Source organism: Aythya ferina, assembly GCF_964211825.1.
Source record: "Aythya ferina genome assembly, chromosome: 23".
Classification (NCBI taxonomy): Eukaryota; Metazoa; Chordata; class Aves; order Anseriformes; family Anatidae; genus Aythya; species Aythya ferina.
The window spans coordinates 3,618,041-3,627,598 of record NC_140321.1 but is presented as its reverse complement, the minus strand read 5'-3'; positions in this window follow the sequence as shown (position 1 = coordinate 3,627,598).

The following is a 9,558-nucleotide window of genomic DNA, read 5'->3' as shown; positions in this document are numbered from 1 at the left end:
TCTATTGTTTTCAAAACCATGTAGGAAGATGGATATCAATGAAAATCAGTTAGCCAAATCCCTATGGACAGAGATACAGAGAGCTAAGTACATGTCAAAGAAATTGTCTGATTTTCTTATACTATCACAATCTTGCTGTATACAGGAAATGTCACTCTTGCTGTATGTATACTATTTGTGTTAGCCATACCTTCACATGACCTCATGTTTGGCTTATAGTAATCCTGACTGAAAGGCAATTGTACATGGACGAGTTAGTAATCCTAATTAATGTAATTTTTAACCTGAGCTGGCATAAGTTTGTGCCATGCTGCACATACAGCTCGGTGTTCAGGCCTGTATTGTGATGTGTGCATCCATTGGCAACAGGGTAAACTTTGCCATTTGATTTTTAACAGTAGAGCCTTCAGTATTTGTGATCATGCCACTTGTATCCTTGCCTTTATCTAAAAGTGCAGCAAGAACTTCACATGTGAACATGTGTTCTGTTTGGTTGAAACAGTAGAAGAAAACAATTCTATCCAAGAAAATACTATACTGGTTCAACTGGCCAAAAAGATAACATTTTGGCAGAAGGGGTATGCACAGCATGCTATAACCTGATTGGAGGTCTGTTTGATGCTATACAATTCAGGATTGCCAGCACCTGAAAAAGGATGTAAGATTATTAGGAAGAAATGCTTCACTGTAAGGGTAGTGAGGCACTGGAACAGATTTCCCAGAGAAGTTGTGGATGCCCCATCCATGGAGGTATTCAAGGCCACGTTGGATGGGGCCTTGGCCAACCCGATCTAGTGGGTGGCATCCCTGCCCATGACAGGTGGGTTGGAACTAGATGACCTTTATGATCCCTTACAACCCACAACCCAAGCCATTCTATGGTTATTAGTACCCTTTTCTTTATACTGGTAGCACCTATAAATTACATTTTGAGCAATACTTTACAAAATCTGAGTTCCTTTCTTACTGGTTTCATAATAAGCCATCAACTCCTGCTGCAAAACACAGGGCTTGAGGCAATTCCATTCTTACCACTGCTAGGAAGGCCATTTAACTCATAAGGGCCAGAACTAGCATGAGACCCAGGGTACAGTCATAGATTTAGGTCTTCAGTGTCACTGAGAATAATACGCACACAAAAAAGTAAAAATGGCAGGTGTTCCAAGCATCTGAAGTGACTTGATTATCTATGCTATCCATTTCTTTACAGTGCTAGCTCCAATAAATGACATTTGAAGGAATATGTTATAGACTGAGTGCTTTTTTTGTGAGGATCATAAGGACCCAGCACTTTCTGGTATAAAACACCTAGTATGGAGAGCTTTATACTAGGAATGATGCATCTTGCTAATGCTTTCTTTTTGATAGATGTTCCTTTAGAAAGCCAGGACCAATTTGCCTTTACCTGGCAATAAAAGCTATATACATTTCATGTTCTGCCTCAGGGATGTACACGGTCCCTCTGTTAGCCACCAAATGATAGCAGCTGACTAGCAGTATGGTCAGGTACCATCACCATTTATCATTATATTGATGATCTACTGATTATGGCAGAGTCAAAACAAAAAATCGAAGTAGCTATCAAATCACTGAAACCACACCTACAAGACCAAGGCTGGGCAATTAGTCCAAAGAAAATACAAGACCCTAGTACTACTGTGCAATTTCTAGAAACAGTCTGGTATGGACAGACTAAAGAAATACCAGAAAAGATACAGCAAACAGTCCAGCAATTCCCTGTACCAACCACAGTGAAACAACTGCAGACTTTCCTGGGACTTTTAGGGTATTGGAGAACCTTTATTCCACATCTGGCAGTATTAATGCACCCTCTGCAAAAAATGACTAGAAAAAAAAAGCTGTTTGGCAATGGACCAAACAACAACAAGAAGACTATGATGCCTACAAAAATGCTCTGAGCACATACAATTATATACTCCAAGGCAGTGATACACTTTTTAATTAGAAATAACAATTCTAAATGATATAGTTTCATGGGGATTATGGCAAATGACTGGGCTGAAAAGTCAGAAAGAACCTATAGTATTTGGGTCCAAAGATCTGCCATGCATATGTTTCTCTGTCATACCCTGATGGAGAAACAAATCTTAGAGGTAGTTTGGGCAGTGAAAGAAACTGAAAGAATTGCAGACCAAGACAATGTAACTGTACATCCACCCTTTACTATTCATAGGTGGGTTACAGGTAATTGTTTTAGGGCCCACACAGGGATAGGCCGGGCAGCCACACATTTACAGCAATGATTCCTGCCAGGAAAACCACATGTAATCACTCCAGAAACCACGCTTGTAGGAAGTGTATCCTTTAACTGTGGGCCCGCACTATGGGAAGCTCCATGCCCCATACCTCCCACCCCACGTACCTCCCCAAATCTCTTGTGGGTGAAGCACACCCTTACAATGAGTTAACAGAAGAGCACAAAAAAGATGCCTGGTTCACCGATGGGAGTGCAACATACACTTCAGCTGGATGAAGACAATGGAGAGCAGTTGCATATGTTCCAGTTTCAGGGATTATATTGCAGCAAACAGGTGTACAGGCATCCAGTCAGTAGGCTGAATTGATTGCAGCATCCTTGGCTATCCTTGAAGGAAAGGCACATTATTTGTACACTGACAGCTGGGTTGTATACAAAAGCCTCACAATGCGGTTACTGTGATGGGACCAAGAAAATTGGCATATACAGAAATATCCTGTATGAGGGCAGACATATGGCAACAAATTTGGCAAAATATCCTTTAAGTATCTCTTAAAAGTAAACTGTGTCTCACCCCACCAAAAAGACAATTTGTCTGAGTCGCAAAACAACAGGGAAGTAGATGATACAACCTCTGCCAAGGTATATGGTCAAGCTATAAATTGCACATATAGCTTGCGGACATTGATCATCTCATACTGCCTGTGCATTGCTCACAATCAACCCCCTTTACAATTACATATGTAAAAGGCATGTGCACATAATTGTGCTATTTGTAGACAGCTACCTTTAAGAGCATGATATAGACCCCAGGGGAAAATAAAATAGTGTCAGTAGTCTTTAAATACCTGTCAGGTTGATTACATTGACCCCCTGCCTCCACTGAGGGTGTGGCAATATGTATTCACTACCGTTGATACAGTGTCAGGATTACTGTTTACTAAACCCACCAAACATGCTAATCAACATAGCATAATTGAAGCATTGGAGAACTCATTCATCAACTTGGACCTCCTCAACACATACAAAGTGACAAGGGGGGAGACTACAACTTCCCAGACATATCCTGGAAGCACAACACAGCCCAGAGAAAGCAGTCTAGGAGGTTCCTGGAGTGTGTGGAAAATAGCTTCCTGACTCAACTGGTTAGTGAGCCTACCAGGGGAGGTGCCCCGCTAGACCTGCTGTTCACAAACAGAGACTATCCAGGACTGGTGGGAGCTGTCTTGGGCAGAGTGACCATGAAATGGTAGAGTTCTCTATTCTTGGTGAAGTGAGGAAGGGGACCAGTAAAACTGCTGTCTTAGACTTCTGGAGGGCAGACTTTGAGCTGTTCAGGACACTGGTTGGCAGAGTCCATTGGGAGGCAGCTCTGAAGGGTAGACGAGTCCAGGAAGGCTGAGCACTCTTCAAGAAGGAACTCTTAAAGGCTCAGGAGCAGTCTGTCCCCACATACCCAAAGAAAAGCCGGTGTGGAAGAAGACCAGCCTGGCTGAACAGAGAGTTGTGGCTAGAGCTCAGGAAGAAAAAGAGGGTTTATGACCTTTGGAAAAGGAGGCAGACCACTCAGGAGGACTATAAGGATGCTCCGAGGCTGTGCAGGGACAAAATTAGAAAGGGCAAAGCTCATCTGGAGCTCAATCTGGCTACTGATGTTAAAGATGACAAAAAAAAAATAAATTATAAATACATCAACACAAAAAGCAGGGCTAAGGAGAATCTCCATCCTCTTCTGAATGCGGGGGGAAACTTCATGACAAAATGAGGCTGAGGTGCTTAATGCCTTCTTTGCTTCTGTCTTTAGCAGTGAGACCAGTTGCTGTCTGGATACCCAGTCCCCTGAGCTGGTGGAAGGGGACAGGGAGCAAAATGTGGCCCTCATACTCTATGAGGAAATGGTTGGCAACCTGCTACAGCACTTAAATGTATGCAAGTCGATGGGGTTGGATGGGATCCACCCAAGGGTACTGAGAGAACTGGTGGAAGAGCTGACCAAGCCATTTTCCATCATTTATCAGCAGCTTGGCTATCAGGGGAGGTCCCAGTTGCAAATGTGATGTGCATCTGCAAAAGGAGGCAGAGCGTGGACCTGGGAAACTATAGGCCTGTCAGTCTGACTTCGGTGCTGGGGAAGCTCATGGAACAGATTATCTTACGTGTCATCATGCGGCACTTACAGGGCAACCAGGCGATCAGACCCAGTCAACATGGGTTTATGAAAGGCAGGTCTTGCTTGATGAACCTGATCTCCTTCTATGACAAAGTGACACACGTAGTGAATGAGGGAAAGGCAGTGTATGTGCTCTATCTTGACTTCAATAAGGTTTTTGACACCGTTTCCTACAGCATTCTCCTCAAGAAACTGGCTGTTCATGGCTTGGACTGGCGTACACTTCATTGGGTTAAAAACTGGTTGGGTAGCCGGGCCCAAAGAGTTGTGGTGAATGGAGTCAAATCCAGCTGGAGGCTAGTCACTAGTGGTGTTCCCCAGGGCTCAGTACTAGGGCCAGTTCTCTTTAATATCTTTATCGATGATCTGGAAGAGGGCATCGAGTGTCCTCCCAGTAAATTTGCAGATGACACCAAGTTAGGTGCGTGTGTCAATCTGCTTGAGGGTAGGAAGTCTCTGCAGGAGGATCTGGATAGGCTGGACTGATAGGCTGAGGCCAACCGTATGAAGTTCAACAAGGCCAAGTGCCGGGTCCTGCACTTGGGTCACAACAAGCCCAAGGAATGCTACAGGCTGGGAGATGAGTGGCTGGAAAGCTGCCTGGGAGAGAAGGACCTGGGAGTATTGGTTGATAGTGGGCTGAATATGAGCCAGCAGTGTCCTCAGGTGGCCAAGAAGGCTAACAGCATCCTGGCTTGTATGAGAAACAGCGTGGCCAGCAGGTCTAGGGAAGTGATTGTCCCCCTGTACTCAGCTCTGGTGAGGCCACACCTCGAGTACTGTGTTAAAAAACGTAACTGTGTTAAAACATAAAACTGTGTGTGTGTGTGTGTAAGGGGGGGCTGAAGGGGAGAGGGCTATTGGCAAGGGGGATGCCTTTGTTTGGGAACTGGCTGGGCATTGTTTGGGTGATGGTGAGCAATTGTGTTCTGCATCACTTCTTTTGTTATTCTTTTAGTTGCTTTTTTTTTTTTTTTTTTTTTCTTTAACATAAAACTTTCCTTATCTTATCCCATGACTTCTTCCACTTTTCTTTCCAATTTTCTTCCCCATCCCACTGTAGAGTAGGGGAAATGAACAAAAGGCTGTATGTTGTCTAGCTGCCTGCTGGTTTAAACTACAACAGATACATGTCTTTAAGTTCAATGACAAATACTACTGCCAGGCTGGGGAAGAGAAGCAATTATTTGTTTCTTTGATTGGTCCCTTTGGAAGAACTAACCAAATGCACAAATGAAGTCTTCAGGAAAGTAAAGAAATCATAAATGGATATCAGAGCACATTCTCTCCGAACTTCTCGCCTTCTCTTTGAACATCAAGCAATCCATTCAACATTGGGAGAAGGATTCAAATTTGTAAGTGAAATTGTAGTATTTGCTATTTAAATATTTCTTACTGTAAATAAAAATAACACTTTGTGTCTTTCATGTATTATATTGGTTAAGGAAGATGGTAAAAATATGACAAAATGTATACATTTTTAACTAAATATTTTTAGTGAGAAACCACAAAATAAATCTTATTTCTCATACAACATGAATTTTCATGCAAAGAAGAAAAATAACACACACGATATCTTTCAATCGAAGATACCTTTTGTCAATCTTTTCCCTTCCCTTCCCTTCCCTTCCCTTCCCTTCCCTTCCCTTCCCTTCCCTTCCCTTCCCTTCCCTTCCCTTCCCTTCCCTTCCCTTCCCTTCCCTTCCCTTCCCTTCCCTTCCCTTCCCTTCCCTTCCCTTCCCTTCCCTTCCCTTCCCTTCCCTTCCCTTCCCTTCCCTTCCCTTCCCTTCCCTTCCCTTCCCTTCCCTTCCCTTCCCGATTCATTCAAATAACTTTGAGAAAAAGGACTATTGTTACAAAAAGACACTATGAAGACCTCTATATTTAAGCACTTAAGAACTAAGCACATTATGAATGTTAATGTAATAGATTGCAAGAGTTTTGAAACCTTTTTCAAGAAGTTCTTCAAGGTATAATCCATATGATTTGCTTTTAATAACAAAAATATGTACTTTGAAGCCTTTTGAATTTAGACATATAAGTTTGTGAAAGCCAACATTGGCTCTCTTAACAAAGAAAAATGAGAAAAAAACTCAATGTTTTTCATTCAGATACATATGTTATCTGGATTTCAATTTTATTGTTTCTTTTTCTCCCCAATAATCGGACAGCAGTGATGTGATTCAGCTCTCAGAATAAGAATTCTTAATTTTGGGGTCTATATGTAGGTGTCCTCATGTGAGATAGGAGTTAAGATTCAATTGTCAAAGTGTCTAAAGCTGTCTAATACCCCTTGAGATATACTAGATGATAACCTCCAATTAATGATGGGCATGTAACAACTCATGGGTGTATATTGGATAGCTTAGGCTATCTTTAAGCGATGCCTCCTAGAAGCACAAGATAAGGCAATTCCAAAATATCGCAAGTCAGGCAGGCGGGGCAGGAGGCCGGCGTGGCTAACCAGGAATGTTCTAATGGAGATTAGGCGGAAACAGAGAGTGTTTCGCTACTGGAAGGAGGGCCAGGCGTCATGGAAAGAATACAGGGATGCTGTTCGTGTTTGTAGGGAGAAAGTTCGAGTGGCCAAAGCACAGCTAGAGTTGAAGCTGGCTGTGTCTGTGAGAGAAAATAAAAAGGGTTTTTTTAGATATGTAAATGGAAAAAGGAGAACTAAAGAATACATAGGGCCGCTCCTTGATAGGGAAGGTCTCCTCACAGATGATGACGTAGGCAAAGCAGAGACGCTTAACGCCCTCTTTGCCTCTGTCTTCAATGCCGATGATGGGCTTCGGGACCCAGGGTGCCCTGAGCTGGAGGACCGGGACGGTGGGGATGACAAACTCCCAACTGACCCTGAACGTGTGCGGGATTTGCTACTCCACCTGGATCCCTACAAGTCCATGGGTCCGGATGGGATTCATCCCCGGGTGCTGAAAGAGCTGGCGGATGTCATCGCAGAACCTCTCTCAATTATTTTTCAACGATCCTGGGAATTTGGAGAGGTCCCGGTAGACTGGAAGCTGGCAAATGTTGTGCCGATTTTCAAGAAGGGTCAGAAAGAAGACCCTAGCAATTACAGGCCTGTCAGTCTCACGTCAGTGCCTGGTAAAATTATGGAGAAGTTGGTTCTCGGACTTATTGAGGCGCACCTGGGGGACAAAGCAGTCATTGGTGCCAGCCAGCATGGGTTTGTGAAGGGTAGGTCCTGCCTAACTAACCTGATTTCCTTTTATGATAAGATCACCCGTATGGTGGACCAAGGGAAACCAGCTGATGTGATTTTTTTGGACTTCAGCAAGGCTTTTGACACGGTTTCCCATAGGATCCTACTGGACAAAATGTCCACCATACAGCTAAATAAAAACATCATACGATGGGTGAGCAATTGGCTAACGGGCAGGGCCCAAAGGGTTATGGTAAATGGAGCTGCGTCAGGCTGGCGGGCGGTCACCAGTGGGGTCCCTCAAGGCTCCATTTTAGGGCTGGTACTTTTCAATATTTTTATAAACGATCTGGATGTAGGAATAGAGGGTATTTTGAGCAAGTTTGCTGATGACACCAAACTTGGAGGAGTTGTGGACTCAAATGAGGGCGTAAAGGCCTTGCAGAGGGATCTGGACAGGTTGGAGAGCTGGGCGATCACCAACCGCATGAAGTTCAATAAGAGCAAGTGCCGGGTCCTGCACCTGGGACGGGGAAACCCTGGCTGCATGTACAGACTGGGCGATGAGACGCTGGAGAGCAGCCTAGAAGAGAGGGATCTGGGGGTCGTGGTAGACAGCAAGTTGAATATGAGCCAGCAGTGTGCCCTGGCAGCCAGGAGGGCCAATCGTATCCTGGGGTGCATCAAGCACGGCATCGCTAGTAGGTCAAGGGAGGTGATTGTCCCGCTCTACTCTGCGCTGGTGCGGCCTCACCTCGAGTACTGTGTGCAGTTCTGGGCACCACAGTATAAAAAGTAACTATTTAGATAACTTAATCAGTCTGTATGTGTCAAAACTTCTCTTGTAGTAGCATGTCAGTGTTCAAAAAGTGTTTGGACAATACACTTAGGCATATGGTTTAACTCTTAGGTTGTCCTGTGTGGAATCAGGAGTTGGACTAGATGACCCTTTTGAGTCCCTTCCAACTGAGGATATTCTATGGTTGCATGTTAGCTAACAGACTTACATCAGTAAAGACAAGAAAGTCAAGATACCAATTTAACTTAACAAAAAAGATTTGAATAAATTGTCCACCATTGAGGTGCTCAGAAATGTTCTGCTCAGCTCCCAGCTGCCATTTCACCAGGTCAGAGGTCCTTTTTAGGTCCTGTGTTATATCTAGCTAAAAGTAATTGATAATTACAGTACCTCATTGTATCTCAGCTGATACACACATTTGGAAATCTCAGATATCTTGAAGTTTCTTAAGTAGTACTACATAGCTATATGTATCCAACTGAATTTGTCCTTGAGGAAAGAGGATCCCAAAACTCAGTAGTTATTCAAGTTTGTACCCTTTCTATACAAGAACTGGAACATATTATGCAAAATGGGAACACACAAATTTTTCAAAATTCTTTGAAAATGTGACACAATATAGAAAATTTTCAAATTGGGTTGTGGATTAAGACCACAATTTCTGGATGTGTGGTCTACAGAGCAGAAAAACTTTATTTATGATAGCTATTTTAATTTCATTATAGTTGCAGCTTAAGTTCTGACTTTTATAAAAATTTCTGCTTTACAAAGTAATAATGCATTGGTAGTGACTACGTAGATGCTGCTAATGATGTTGATAACTGTGATTTTCACAAGTATCTATGGGGATTGATTTTCTGGCAACTCTGTTCACAAACCCACAGATTAGTGCACTGTAAAATTTAGAAAAGGACAAGACAGAGTAACAGATTATTCTCTGTAGAAGGTCAAATAGGAGTTAGGCATTATGTAGCTCAGAGAATTCATAATCCTCTTGAGTTACGGTAATTTTCTTCTAACTAGCATGTCTTTGACTATCTTAATGATTAACGGTACTAGTAAGTATAGCACTATCAACTCTAACGTAGTGTGAAAGAAATGTAAAACAACTGTAAAATGTGAGAGAGATACAGAGAGACAAGTGAATTATATTCACTAATAATAAGTCATTGATGTCATTGTCTTTACAGAGGTAGATGGGAGAC